Here is a 15,857-nt window from a genome sequence, read left to right as displayed (position 1 = left end):
TTAACTCTCTTTTATCGCATGTTACCTTCATGTCTTTATGATGTTACTTTCATGCCTTAAATAATCAGTACTTTGTCTGTATTGACGTCCCTTTCCTGAGGGCGCTGCGTTTCATGCCCGCAGGTTGACGATCCGCCCCTATAGGTTGTTGTTCAGCTGACGTTGGAGCACTTCTCTCGTTCCGGAGTTGCGGTCTAATTTTGGTACGATATTCTTTTGTGTACATACGGGTATGGCGGGGCCCTTCCCGACTTCTTTATGTCAGATACTCCAGTAGAGGCTTGTAGACAGTCATGGTTTAGCTAGATTTTGTATGGCCTCCTCGGCCTATATTTTTGTTGTACTGTCATCTTTGGTAGCCTTGTGGGCTTGCTCAGTTTTGACCAATATAGTTGCATAGTATGTCTTCCTAGGCTCATCCTTTCTCAGTATATTTCTCATATGATTTAGTAAACTTTCATCTGGTGACCCCCGAGGTCCACTCATGATCATGATCATAATAGGAAAGTATGTTTAGCGGTGCTTGGCATATAGGGCCCAGGTGCCCGGCATGGCCCCTTCAGTTTGGGTCGTGACACTATTTGTTTCATTCTGGAGCACTTGGGCACGACATTGAAGAATATGAAGCCTTCAAGTTCGAGTTGGAGCATCTAGTTCATACTGGGGAAATTTGGGTAGTGCTTCCTCCCCGTTACTAGAAAGTAGGGCCATTGGCCAAATGCGTGGTTGTAAGGACGACAACCCGCAATGACTTCAGGGAGAGGTCATCTTTTGGGTAGATTTAGACGTCTCTTTTTCTTCAAATCAAAATGTTATCCCCCCCCCCCCAATTTACATGCAAAAGAAACTACGTCCGACCTGATATCCCAAGAAGGGAGACGTATGAAGCCCTTGTCGGGCCTGGTCTGGGAACTCTTTTGGGTAGAACAAAATTAGGGGATATTTTATACATACCGAACTACCGAAGGGCCTAATTTCTCGCGGAGGGATACCTAAGCAGTCTACGTAAGACTCGGTCCCTATATTATATAAAGTATATATTCCCCACTCAAGAAGAGAGCATCAAGAGGGATCGCTCAAGGGTCAATCCCGACGATATTACAAGAGCTAGTCAACTGTAGACTCTCAAATCGAAACCCACAAAATTTGAAATGCCCAAATACCAAAAAACCTTGGAATGGAGGATCAATCAAGCATTTGGGTCAAATATATGAATTTCTTTGCTTTGTGTGTTTATTTACAAATTATATGTGATATCTTGTATTGTTTATTATTGCCTAACATACTAACATCATTTGTCTTTAAGTATTTCTCTTCTTATACAGGGGGTCCATCCGTGTCATGTCATGCTGGCATACTTCACCAGATCCAAAGCCACGACAGCATACCTTTCCGAAAAAAGAGAAAGGCAAAGAAAAAATGACTGGTACATTGAAAATGAGTGCGACAAGAATGAACTCGTCATAAGGGATGCAACATCCCCAGACCCGAAAGAGGCATTGCATTCTGAGGATGTGATCGCCATGTTGTTTGAGAAAGTTTCTGACCTTCAAAAAAAGGTAGCGAAAGCTGAATCGACCAATGTGGCCAAGGAAACATCTAATGAGGCAAGAAGGCCTCCTCCGCCTTTTCTATCTCCAAATTCCCCACTGCCGGACCATTTTCTCACTTACCCTGTTGGAACCATACTACCTACCCAAAACCCACTTGCTGCTGAATTTCCCCACATTGGTTCATCCTACCACACTCCGCCACCTGCCAACACTAGCTAAATTCTCGGAACTACCAATTCTGTGCCTTCATACCAAGTACCACAACAGGCTCACGCCAACCCCACTATCCGTCCAAGCACAATCACCTTACCCACTTTATGAATCGCCTATACGCCCAGAAATTGTCCTGCACATCCAACGTATCCTTTCACACCCCTGTCACTCTAAATGACTTCCGCTCGGAACACCATGAACTCTACCATTACGAGGAGATGGAAAAGGACTAGAGAGTTGAGCATGACAAACGTCATAACAAAATGGAACAAAAGATGGCAAAGATGCTTAAAAAATCTACAAGAGCCACCCGAAAGGCAACTGGCTTAAGCTATGACGACCTCTGCATGCGCCCTGACTTGCATTTACCTGAGGGCTTCAAAGTGCCAAAATTTGAGATGTTTAATGGAACAGAAAATCCCAAGGCTCACTTACGATCCTATTACGACCAATTAGTTGGTGTAAAGAGAAACCAAGCACTGATCATGAGGCTATTTGTCACGACCCGACTAGAGGGCCATGAAGGATACCCGGAGCTAACTACTGAGCACCACTCATTATGCTAATCATCATACCCAACCTGAACATACATAATCTCGAAGGCAACATTTACATTTGTGTGTATATATATATATATATATACACACACACATAAGCCCTCATGGCTACAAAAATGATATACAAAATATACATCGATATATCCATAAGACATCAACTACCCACGCATCCGTATCTACGAGCCTCTACTAGAGTACTGAGACATAAGGACGGGACAGGACCCCGTCATACCCGAATATATATATACAAAAGAATTTGACCATAAGTAGCACCTTCGGAGTAATGGAGTACTCCTGTGAATCCGCTGATGAGCTCCTACGGGTCTGCACCGTCTCCCTGTCTACCTGTGGGCATGAACATAGCGTCCAAAAGAAAAGGACGTCAGTACGAAAAGTGTACGGAGTATGTAAGGCATGAATAATACTAGCATAATAAAGAAGTAATGAAATATGAGGTGAAGATATAACACCTTAACCTTTAAAAGAAAACACATGCTATGCATATCAAATATACCATCATCGTTAACCCGCGTCCGGGTAATTATCACACGCCGCCCACTAGTGGTGTCATGTCCAGCGATCTAGGCACGGTGTTATCTTAAGTCGCCCGCCTTAGCGGTGTCATGCCCGGCCATCTAGGCATGGTGTAATCATAAGTCGCCCGCCTTCGCGGTGTCATTCCCGGCCATCTAGACACGGTGTAATCATAAGCCGCCCGCCTTCGCGGTGTTATGCCCGACCATCTAGGCACGGTGTTATCTCATCATTATATACTTATCATAAAATATGCATTAGAAATCGATTAGATACTATAATTCTATCGGGGTGACGTAAGGTCGAGGACCCCCGATTCCATTATGGAGTAGTCATGATTATCATGCCTCACCTTGAAGGAACTAGCATTTTAAGGTGAGTCTAATCCACAATGAATAACATCAAGGAATCATTAACTTCATAAGAATATCATATCATAAGCTTTGTGGGAATATCGTATCGTGAGCTTTAGAATCTCTAGACTTAGGCTCATCATCATCATCATCATATTCATAACATATCTCTTATCTTTATCTCATGAGTAACTCTTATTAATCATAGACTCATAGTTTCAGAATATAAGATGGTCATGGAAAGATAAAGGAAGTCATGTTATAGGAATCATGCCTTAGAAAAAGAAAGGATTAACCTCACATACCTGTACGTCTCTTCCACTTTATCAATTAAACACTTTCCTTCACTGTTCACGATTCTACATTCAAGAGAATTCGTACTAGAATTAGATAATCGATAATGTACTTAAACTTAAGCTAAAGCTAATGAAAATTGGGTAGCATCTCCTTTGTTTCTACAACTTCCTCCATATCATATAACAACTCCCAAACATCCATAACAACATTCATAATATCGTAATCAATAACTTCTTTGAGTTCAATGTTATTCAATTCCTTACCAAAATGATTCATGACCATAACCATAATATAACACCACATTCATCCTCGTATAATGTTTCTCCAATTTTTTTAATACCATTTACAACAAGATTATGCTCATATCATCTCAAGAAGTATGATTCATGTCAAACTACTATTCAAGAATACCATTATTTCACAATTGAGCTCCATATTCTACCTTCTTCCATAATCTAAGTCTTTTAACCATTCAATATTCCTAATAACAAGAAATAATCATAAAATTCACCTTTGATTGTGTAGGAATGGGTTTTGGATGGAGATACTTCACTTGAAGAAAACCCTAGCTCCACTTCCAAAGAAATTTCTTGACTTCTAGCAACCCTAGAGAACTTCCTTGCACTTGATTTCCTTGGATTGATGAAGTTGATCTTTGATTTCCCTTGAATTCTTGTAAATGAAGTGTGTGGAATATTCTAGAGACTTAGAGAGAAGTGGAGAAGTTGGAAGAATGAAATTTTAGAAGTGGGAACACATTTATATACTTGGAAAATACTCAGCCCGTCGCGTGTTATACGGACACTTATACGGTCCGTATAACATTATACGGTCCGTATAAGTGACCGTATTTCACCATCAGGGAAATCATCTTTTCTGTTGGGTTATACGGACCCTTATACGGACCGTATAAGTGGTCGTATAACTCCACTTTTCTGAAATTATTTCCGTCATTTCGTTTGATCTCCAATCCTTATGGAACCTTCTTAAAACTTGTTTAGAACTTCACTAGCAACCTAAGGAGCGTTATAACTTTTTCTCAAGACATTATTAAATCAACATTAGCTCGGCACTTGCAAACCCTTCTTTCAAAACACGACTTATACTTGACAATCTTCAACGAACTTTTTCCTCTTGCCTCAAATGTCTTTAGAATCTTAATTAAAACTGTTAAGTACTACTTCTTACTTATAGAAACATCATATACTTCTTACCCTGCGTTAGTCTATCTACCATACGACGACATGAAATTTTTCGAGGTGTAACACTATTTAGCCGAAGCCTGACCGGAGAAGCCTCCGAATGTTTTACCGCGCAAGACACCGATAGAACTCATGGGAAGATATGGCGAAATCCTTCATGGAGAGGTTTCAATTCAATGTAGAAACTGTACTTAGCCGATATTACTTGGAAAAAATCAAGCAAAATTCCACTGAAAACTACCGTGAATAAGCAAGCTGGTGGAGAGTCGAAGCCACGCGAGTGCAACCGCCCGTTAGCGGGGAAGAGCTGGTCTTTGTCTTTATCCGGTCACAAGAATCTAATTTCTATGACAGAATGTTATCTATGGTTGGAAGGCCATTTTCTGAATTAGTTAAAATGGGAGAGGCTATAGAGGATGGCCTCAAATCTGGAAGGATCATCAGGGTAGCCAACAAGGCTACCCAACAAAGCACTGTGGGGCCCGCTAGGAAAAAGAAGGAGGAGGTGGCAAAGGTTTCCCATACTCCTGGCCCAAAACTCAAGAGACGAGAGGAGTCACACTCCCCCCAAAATATATCAATCACCACCCCTAGTAGTTACCTGCCAACACCATACAGTCCCGTACATGTCTTCTATGTACAACCCAACTTTCAAACACCCGCACCTACCTACCATGCTCAAAAAAAAATTTCCAAACACCCTCACCGACTTACCAAGCTCCACAGCCAAATTATCAAGCACCCGCACCTGTTTACCGAGCTCTACAAAATAAACAACCATTAAACAACCCAAACCAACCACCTTTAAACATATATAATCTACCACATCCTAACTTAAAAAATAAGCCTCCTCGTGTGTTCACTCCGTTGATTGAAACATGAACTCGATTATTCGAGAGATTGTGACTTGCTGGGCTGATTCAGACTGTCCCGCCAAAACCTGCCAATCCCGAAAATTATTTTTTTCGAGCTGATCAGACATGTACCTATGATTTTGGTGGAAACGGACATAGTACTGAAGATTGCATCAACTAAAAACATAAGATACAAGATTTGATCGGTAAAAGAGAGATCACTCTACAGACAGCTGCACCGAATGTGTAGCATCCCCTTTGGGAGGATACCACTTACGAAATAAAAGCTAATTTAATACTTACAACGTTTAGAAGAAATTTATGCCAAAAGATATTCACAAAATATTTAATAGCGGAAATAGGCCCATGTGAAAAAAGGTTGAAAGTGCGATATTTTTTTTTCCATTATACCCTCCAAAAATTACTTAGATAAAATACAATATCGGAGTATCAATTTAAAATGGTAATGCCCTTCTCAAATAGTCAACACATTTAAGAAACTTCGTTTTGAAATTTATATTTTCAAATCAACACCACTGCGGGTCCATAAGATACACGAAACTCAAACTTGCGATTATCACATAAACTAGTATCTTCCTTTGTACATAATTACAAGGCAAAATGTAAACCCAGTACATGGCATGACTTGGGTTGGAAGCACACCCTAAAATAGCAAAACAAGTCACCAAGTTCAAGTTACAAGCATATGGTCTTGTGTCCAACAAGCCTCCAAAATTTCATACATAAGTGTTACATATGGATCATGTACAAGTCCCCAAAATTTTAAATGACCTAGATGCATATGCAAATGTGATCTTCACTAAGGCTCCCAAAAAGTCTACTCCAAATGGCCATCTTCAAATCTCTTCCCGTACATTACCTACGATAGAAAACAACTATCGCTAAGCATAAAGCTTAGTGGTGTATAAACTTTGGGCTTGGAGCCATTAGATTCTCCAATTCCCTTATCCGTCGTAGGTAGCTCAATAAGATAACAATAAATCAAGTAAACAAGTATATCAAAGTATCAAATATCAAAACCTTGAAGAGTTTCCAAATGTCGAAATCAATATTCGAAGGTTCAAGTATCAAGAAAGCTTATAATTCAATTCAAGAGAGTTTGTCAATTAACCAATTTCGCCCAATATGTACGTCATGCCATCACACCAAGCACAATCAATATCAAGATGGACCGAAGCCCCAAATCAAGAAGGGTCGTCACCCAATAATCAAGAGAATCAAGAGCCATGTTGAAAGTGGCTTTCCACTCGTACTCGAAAATGGACGAAAATCCATCATCAAGACGAAATGTAAATCCAAAGTCAAGATGGGCAAGATCCGAATCGAGAGGCATGCCGATATCGATGACAAAGTCACCGCAACAAGAAGGACAAAGTCCCAACAAGAATGCAAAATGATCAAGCAATTCGTACAAGTGGGCGATTTAGCGAAAGTTTTGCAATACTTGAGATAATAACCATACAATGATATAAGATGAAGAGTAAGGAAACAACCCATCAAGATACTTCAAAAATTCTAGAAAATAAAGATATTCCAAGTTCAAGTTTATACACAAACCTTGGCGTTTTACCACACAACAAGTTCTACCACAACTCGAGGAGTTCAAATCGTCTACGCCATAGACCAACCAAAGTCCACTTCGTCAAACAATTCCTCTTAGCTTGTACAAGAGCATATATACCTTAAATACACAATCAAATATCTACTTAAGTTCAATAGTTTCAACACGTCGAAACTAAACATGAAATCAGTGAAAATCAGCCTAAACTATCAAAACGAGAATTTTGGACAAGATTACTATCTTGTCTTGTATTGTCGCTCGCCTTCAAAGGGTAAACGGCAAAAATAGACTTTGTGGCCTTAATGAAAGTTGTAGATATATGTCTTGGGGTTTCAAGAAATTTAATCACTCCTATAGCAGTTTTTCACAAAAAGATATGCTCAAAATACTAACAAAGAGTACATGTAGGGTTTGCAAACAAAAATCTGGCAAAGACACATCGCCCCGTACTTCATCACCCCTTTTCGAGTAAATACAAGCAAAACTAGATTTTGGAGCCTGAACGAAAGTTTTAGGGATATGGAATAACTATCTATAACATCTTGAATCACTTAAAACTAAGCTTTATACAAGGAATTATGCTGAAAACACTAACAGCAGTCCAGTCCAAAAATGGGTTTGTAACTTACCTCAATCGTGTGGAGTTGCTTGGGGCTCAACCAAAACAAGTCTTGATGATTGATTTAGAGGATGAATATTGTGAGAGGAGAGAGGTGTTAGTGTCTTATTTCCTTGGAGAAAACGAAATTGGAGGGGTGGTGGAGAGGACAAGAGCCAAAAGGGTATATATCTTACTTAGTAAGATAAGGATGAAAAATAATACAATAAATAAAAAAGGGGCTGCCCACTTTTATAAATATCTAATCCATTTAATAAATTTACTAAGATAATCATAGTAGGAGTAGTTTATATAACTACACCATAACACTTCAAACAAGTTTCAAATATCGTCAAGTTCACATTCAGGAAGTGCGAAGTAAAATATACCCTTACTATCAAGATATGATAAATCAAAAATTCAAGTATTCGCTAAAAAAAAACTTTTGGGGTGTTACAACTCTCTCCCCCTTAAGAAATTTCGTCCCGAAATTTACCTTATGCTAGTCTCGAAACAAATGGGGATATTGAATTCGCATATCCTCTTCTCGCTCCCAGGTAGCCTCTTTGCCAGAATGATTTCTCCAAAGGACTTTTACTAATGGGATTTTCTTGTTTCTAAGCTCTTTTGTCTCATGCGCCAAGATTTGGATAGGTTCCTCTTCATATGTCAAGTCAGGGCTGACCTCAATGGATTCAACAGGAAGAACATGAGATGGATCTGAGCGATATCTTCTAAGCATAGAAACATGGAAGACATTGTGGATCTTATCTAACTCCGGTGGAAGAGCTAGTTTATATGCAACTGGACCAACTCTCTCAAGTACTTCATATGGTCCAATAAATCGAGGACTAAGTTTTCCTTTTTGGCCAAACCTCATAATCTTCTTCCATGGAGAAACCTTTAAAAATACCTTATCTCCCACTTGATGTTCAATTTCACGCCTCTTAAGATCAGCATAAGACTTTTGTCTATCCGAGGCAATTTTTAGACGATCCTTGATGATTTTTACCTTATCTTCAGTTTGTTGCACAATCTCAGGACCAACCAATTTTCTTTCACCAACTTCACTCCAACAAAGAGGAGTTCTACACGTTCTCCTAAATAAGACTTCGTAGGGAGGCATGCCAATACTTGATTGGTAGCTATTATTGTAAGCGAATTCTATCAAGGCTAGGTGTCTGTCCCAACTACCCTCAAATTCTATAATGCAAGCTCAAAGCATATCTTCCAAGATTTGAATCACCCTCTCGACGGCCGTCTGTCTGAGGATGGAAAGAAGTACTAAAGTTCAACCTAGTGCCCAAAGCTTCTTGCAAGCTAGTCCAGAATCTGGATGTAAACCTTGGGTCTCGGTCAGATACAATAGAAATAGGAACTCCATGCAGCCTAACAATCTCATTAACGTACAATTCTGCTAAACATTCAAGTGGGTAGTCCATTTTGATGGCCAAGAAATGAGCACTCTTGGTTAGCCTATCAACTATAACCCAAATTGCATCATGATTTCTTTGAGTGCGTGGAAGCCCGAAACAAAGTCCATAGTTATTCTTTCCTATTTCCACTCAGGTATCGATAAGGGTTGTAACAAACCAATTGGGACTTGATGCTCGGCTTTTATTTATTGACAAACTAAGCATATAGAAATAAATTTCACAATGTCCTTCTTCATACCATTCCACCAGTAGTGTTCTTTGATGGTTTGGTACATTTTAGTACCTCCAGGATGCATTGCATATGGTGAAGTATGTGCTTCATTCAAAATTTCTTTCCTCAAGTTGTCATCTTTAGGAACACATAACCTATTTCGATAAAATAGAACACCATCCTCCCTTAATTTAAAATCAAGCTTTCCTCCAGTTTGAACTTCTTTGATCAATTTCACAAGCTTCTCATCTAACTTCTGTGCTTCTTTCACCTGTTCAAGTAGAACTGGCTTGACTTGCAAACTAGCAACAATAGAGCCATCAGAATTAAATGCAAGACAAGCATTCATGGCTCTTAATTTAAGAAACAAAGGCAAATGACTTAGAGATAAACTAGCAAAGGCTTTGCGACTTAGAGCATCTGCCACCACATTGGCTTTACCCGGATGATAATTAATCATGCAGTCATAATCTTTAATGAGTTCAAGCCATCTACGTTGTCTCAAATTCAACTCTTTCTGTGTACCCAAGTACTTCAAACTCTTGTGATCAGTAAATATGTGACACTTTTTGCCATATAAGTAATGCCTCCAAATTTTCAAAGCAAACACTATGGCAGCGAGCTCAAGGTCATGAGTAGGATAGTTCAATTCATGTGGTTTCAATTTTCGAGAGGCATACGCAACCACTTTCCCTTCCTGCATCAGGACACAACCCAAACCATGATGAGAAGCATCACTATATATCACATACTCTTTCCCTTCAGTTGGTAGAGTAAGTATAGGAGCTTGTGTCAATAAGGATTTGAGCTTTTCAAAGCTCTCTTGGCATTTGTCATCCCATACGAACTTGACATCCTTCCTCAAGAGTTTAGTCAAAGGAGAGGCTATAATGGAGAAGCCTTTGACAAACCTTCTATAGTATCCCGCTAAGCCCAAGAAACTTCTTACTTCAGTTGGACTTTTAGGTGGTTTCCATTCAACAATAGCTTGAATCTTACTAGGATCCACCTTCACACCTTCAGCTAACACAACATGTCCCAGAAAAGCCACTTCACCAAGCCAAAATTCATATTTGGAAAGCTTATCATAAAGCCTTTTCTCTTCCAAAATTTGTAAAACAATCCGGAGATGCACATGATCTTCACTATTCTTGAAATATATTAAAATGTCATCTATAAAGACCACCACAAATAAACACGTGATTCATAAGATCCATGAATGTCGCAGGAGCATTTGTCAACCCGAATGGCATCACCAAGAATTCATAATGACCATATCGAGTCCTAAAAGCAGTTTTAGGGACATCTTGTTCACTTACCGCAGACTGGTAATACCCGGACCTCAAGTCAATTTTTGAGAACAACCTAGCACCCTTTAGCTGGTCAAATAAATCATCAATCCTAGGCAATGGATATCTATTCTTAATTGTTACCTTGTTCGATTCATGCGGTAATCAATACAAAGCCTAAGAGTTCCATCTTTCTTTTTCACAAATAAAACAGGAGCTCCCCAGGGAGAAACACTTGGGCGAATAAAACCTTTCTCAAGAAGTTCTTGCAATTGAATTTTCAACTGTTTCAATTTTGCTAGAACCATTCGATAAGGAGTTATAGAAATAGGAGTAGTTCTAGGAATAACCTCTCTAGGAAATTCAACTTCCCTTTCGGGGGACAATCCAGGAAGATTTTTAGGGAAAACATTAGGAAATTCACCTACAACTGGTATATCCTTAAGGCTTGGACTTTCTAGGTGTGTATCAAATATATGAGCAAGATAAGATTCACAACCCTGACTAACCATCTTTCTTGCCACAACCGCGTAGAGATAATATTAGATGTCAATGATCTTTCACCTTGAACAATGATGTGTGAAAATGAAGGAGCTCTAAAGGTCACATGCTTCGACCTACAATCAACTACCGCATGGTATCTATGAAGCCAATCCATACCGATGATGACATCATAGTCTTGGAAAGGCATTTCAATCAAATCAGCAGGGAAGACTAGATTTTGAATCACCAAGGGACAACCTCGATAGATTTGATTACAAACAACCTGTTGACCCAAAGGACTTTGGACAAGCACACCATAATCAAGTCTCACAGATTTCACATTTTTAGGAAAAACCAATGATGAGCAAACATAGGAATGTGTAGAACCAAGATCAAATAATGTAACAACACATAAGCCAAATAAGTGAAATTTACCAACAACCACGTCTGCTCCATCTTGGTCATCCCTCTGTCTCATAGCATAAGCTCGTGCTGTAGCTCTTGACCCACTAGCTTGATTGGCTCCACCTGCACTTGTTGCTTGCATGTTTCTAGATCTTGCACCTCTATTCCCTTGAGAAGGAATGGTAATAGGTTTCTGAACTGAGCCTTCCGTACGCGGAGAAGAAGTAGGGTTAGGATTAGGACAATCCTTCACTTTATGATCGAAGCTCCCACAATTAAAACAAGCACCAGAAGCTCTCCTACAAGTACCAGAGTGATTCTTTCCACATTGTGCACAAGTGGGTATACGAGTCTTGCCTTGGCCATAGCTTGGAGTGCTAGCAGTAGAGAAATTTGATCTATTTTGCTTATGCTGGGCTGACTTGTGAACAGTACTAGCTTTGGAATTGTCAAACCTTCCCCTTTTAGATGGACCTCCTGAATCTGCATCAGCCTTTCTGAACTTGTTTTCATTTCTACTAGCTTGTTCCTTGTCGATCCTTTCCCAAGTAAGAGCAGCTGAAACTAATTTACAAAAGTTTTCATGTTGTAGGACCGCCACAGATTTTCTGATGGAATTATTCAAACCGTCTTCGAATCGCCTACACTTATCTTTTTCGTTATTAATAATACCACCAACATAATGAGAAAGCCTGAGAAACTTTTGTTGATATTCAAAGAATAGACATACTCCTTTGCTCTAGATTCAAAAACTCCTTTTTCTTTGCATCATGATAAGCAGGTGGGACATACTTCATATGAAATTCTTTCACAAAATCATTCCAAGTAAGAACAGGAGGTTTTGCCTTGGCATTCGGTACACTTACCCACCAGTCATAAGCATCTTTTTGTAACAGTGAGACAGCATACTTAAATTTGGCAGCGTCTGAACACTCTAATTGCTCAAATACTCTTTCCATCCGCTCCAACCACTGCTCGGCATCCGTAGGATCAACAGTGCCTTCAAACTCAACTCCACCCATTTTTCTCATTTTCTCAAAGTTCATTTCATTAGGGTCGGGCATTCTTCTAGCCATGTGATGAAAGAAATCAGCCATTTGTTGAAAAGGAGGATCAACAGCAGGAGTATTATGACTCATTTGAGGGTGTGGCCCAACTCTTGTACCCTGATTATTTCCCACTTCAGATCCACTAGTACGAGGAAGATTAGAATCAGAAAAATGTTCTCCAACCCCTTCTTGTAAGTGAGGTTGGGCATTAGAGTTATTTAAACCCTCACGAGCATATATTATATTTACCATAGGTCTATTAGAGGAAGAAGAGACCATAACTTAATTCCTACATAAGGGAAGATCACATTGCATTAGGGACATATACATGATGCATATGCTCAATACACTCAACAAAACATGTAAAAAAAAAACAAAAAAAAAAAAAAAAAAGAACAAGTATACCAACAAGTCACAACAAAAGTCCTAGAATTACAAATCTAAACTCTGATACCAAAATTTGTAGCATCCCCTTTGGGAGGATACCACTTACGAAATAAAAGTTAATTTAATACTTAAAATGTTTAGAAGAAATTTATGCCAAAAGATATTCACAAAAATATTTAATAGCGGAAATAGGCCCATGCGAAAAAGGGTTGAAAGTGCGACATTTTTTTTTCCATTGTACCCTCCGAAAAAATTTCTTAGATGAAATACAATATCAGAGTATCAATTTAAAATGGTAATGCCCTTCTCAAATAGTCAACACATTTAAGAAACTTCGTTTTGAAATTTATATTTTCAAATCAACACCACTGCGGGTCCATAAGATACACGAAACTCAAACTTGCGATTATCACAAAAACTAGTATCTTCCTTTGTACATAATTACAAGGCAAAATGTAAACCCAAAGACATGGCATGACTTGGGTTGGAAGCACACCCTAAAATAGCAAAACAGTCACCAAGTTCAAGTTACAAGCATATATTCTTGTGTCCAACAAGCTTCCAAAATTTCATACATAAGTGTTACATATGGATCATGTACAAGTCCCCAAAATTTTACAAGACCTAGATGCATATGCAAATGTGATCTTCACTAAGGCTCCTAAAAAAATCTACTCGAAATGGCCATCTTCAAATCTCTTCCCGTACATTACCTACGATAGAAAACAACTATCGCTAAGCATAAAGCTTAGTGGTGTATAAACTTTGGGCTTGGAGCCATTAGATTCTCCAATTCCCTTATCCGTCGTAGGTAGCTCAATAAGATAACAATAAATCAAGTAAACAATTATATCAAAGTATCAAATATCAAAACCTTGAAGAGTTTCCAAATGTCGAAATCAATATTCGAAGGTTCAAGTATCAAGAAAGCTTATACTTCAATTCAAGAGAGTTTGTCAATTAACCAATTTCGCCCAATATGTACATCATGCCATCACACCAAGCACAATCAATATCAAGATGGACCGAAGCCCCAAATCAAGAAGGGTCGTCACCCAATAATCAAGAGAATCAAGATCCATGTTGAAAGTGGCTTTCCACTCGTACTCGAAAATGGACGAAAATCCATCATCAAGACGAAATGTAAATCCAAAGTCAAGATGGCCAAGATCCGAATCGAGAGGCATACCGATATCGATGACAAAGTCACCGCAACAAGAAGGACAAAGTCCCAACAAGAATGCAAAATGATCAAGCAATTCGTACAAGTGGGCGATTTAGCGAAAGTTTTGCAATACTTGAGATAATAACCATACAATGATATAAGATGAAGAGTAAGGAAACAACCCATCAAGATACTTCAAAAATTCCAGAAAATAAAGATATTCCAAGTTCAAGTTTATACACAAACCTTGGCGTTTTACCACACAACAAGTTCTACCACAACTCGAGGAGTTCAAATCGTCTACGCCATAGACCAACCAAAGTCCACTTCGTCAAACAATTCCTCTTAGCTTGTACAAGAGCATATATACCTTAAATACACAATCAAATATCTACTTAAGTTCAATAGTTTCAGCACGTCGAAACTAAACATGAAATCAGTGAAAATCAGCCTAAACTATCAAAACAGGAATTCTGGATAGTACTACTGTCTTGTACTGTCGCTCAGTTTCAAAGGGGTAAACGGAAAAAATAGACTTTGTGGCCTTAATGAAAGTTGTAGATATATGTCTTGGGGTTTCAGAGAAATTCCAATCACTCCTATATCAGTTTTGTACAAAAATACATGCTCAAAATACTCACAGCAGTACATGTAGGGTTTGCAAAAAAGAAATCTAGGCAAAGACCTACCCTGTACTTCATAACCCCTTTTCGAGTAAATACAAGCAAAACTGGGTTTTGGAGCCTGAACGAAATTGTAGGGCTATGAAATAGCTTTCTAGAACATCTTGAATCACTTAAAACTAAGCTTTATACAAGGAATTATACTGAAAACACTAACAGCAGTCCAGTCCAAAAACGGGTTTGTAACTTACCTCAATCGTGTGGAGTTGCTTGGGGCTCAACCAAAGCAAGTCTTGATGATTGATTTAGAGGATGAATATTATGAGAGGAGAGAGGTTTTGGTGTCTTGTTTCCTTGGAGAAAACGAAATTGGAGGGGTGGTGGAGAGGATAAGAGCCAAAAGGGTATATATCTTACTTAGTAAGATAAGGATGAAAAATAATAAAATAAAATAAAAAGGGGCTGCCCACTTTTATAAATATCTAATCCATTTAATAAATTTACTAAGATAATCATAGTAGGAGTAGTTTATATATCTACACCATAACACTTCAAACAAGTTTCAAATATCGTTAAGTTCACATTCAGGAAGTGCGAAGTAAAACATACCCTTACTATCAAGATATGATAAATCAAAAATTCAAGTATTCGCTAAAAAAAACTTTTGGGGTGTCCTAAATATCCCTGTTGGTAAGTTCTCCACAACATCGCCAAGCTCTGATGAGGGTGTTAGATGAAGCCCATGCCTGCGGGCACAAGTAGCAAAATCTGGCCGATATAGTGGCCCATGTCATAGGAGAGCATCAAATCTCCTTCACTAAAGAAGAATTGTCAAAATAAGGGATGGCACACCACAAAGCTCTATACATAACTGTCAAGTGCCGAGACAAGATCGTGGCATGAGTATTGGTCGAAAATGGGGCTGGCCTCAATATCTGCCCCAAACCTACGCTCAGTCAGTTGGGCTATGATGTTGGAAAGATTCGCCAAAGCCACACAAATGTAAGAATTTAATGGAGCCCAACGTGATCCTGTTGGAGAAGTCAATCTCTGCATCCAAATGGGC

General features: G+C 38.9%; 1 long non-coding RNA gene across 2 annotated transcripts; it reads right to left on the bottom strand.

Moving 5' to 3' along the window:
• Positions 1 to 6,083: 6,083 nt before the first annotated feature.
• On the bottom strand, positions 6,084 to 15,162 carry LOC132043848 (uncharacterized). Of its 2 annotated transcripts, XR_009411944.1 has the most exons (4): positions 15,043 to 15,162; positions 14,415 to 14,538; positions 7,142 to 7,265; positions 6,085 to 6,443 (listed from the first exon to the last, which is right to left on the bottom strand). It is a non-coding gene; the product is annotated as an uncharacterized LOC132043848 (long non-coding RNA). The 2 variants fall into 2 exon arrangements; XR_009411943.1 differs by lacking the exon at positions 15,043 to 15,162 and having other exon boundaries at positions 6,084 to 6,443; positions 14,415 to 14,762.
• Between the last annotated feature and the right edge of the window lie 695 nt (positions 15,163 to 15,857).

The sequence above is a fragment of the Lycium ferocissimum genome, unplaced genomic scaffold (genome assembly GCF_029784015.1).
Source record: "Lycium ferocissimum isolate CSIRO_LF1 unplaced genomic scaffold, AGI_CSIRO_Lferr_CH_V1 ctg2923, whole genome shotgun sequence".
NCBI classification, from domain to species: Eukaryota; Viridiplantae; Streptophyta; class Magnoliopsida; order Solanales; family Solanaceae; genus Lycium; species Lycium ferocissimum.
Note: the sequence above shows the minus strand (reverse complement) of the source record. Positions and strands in the feature narration are given on the sequence as shown.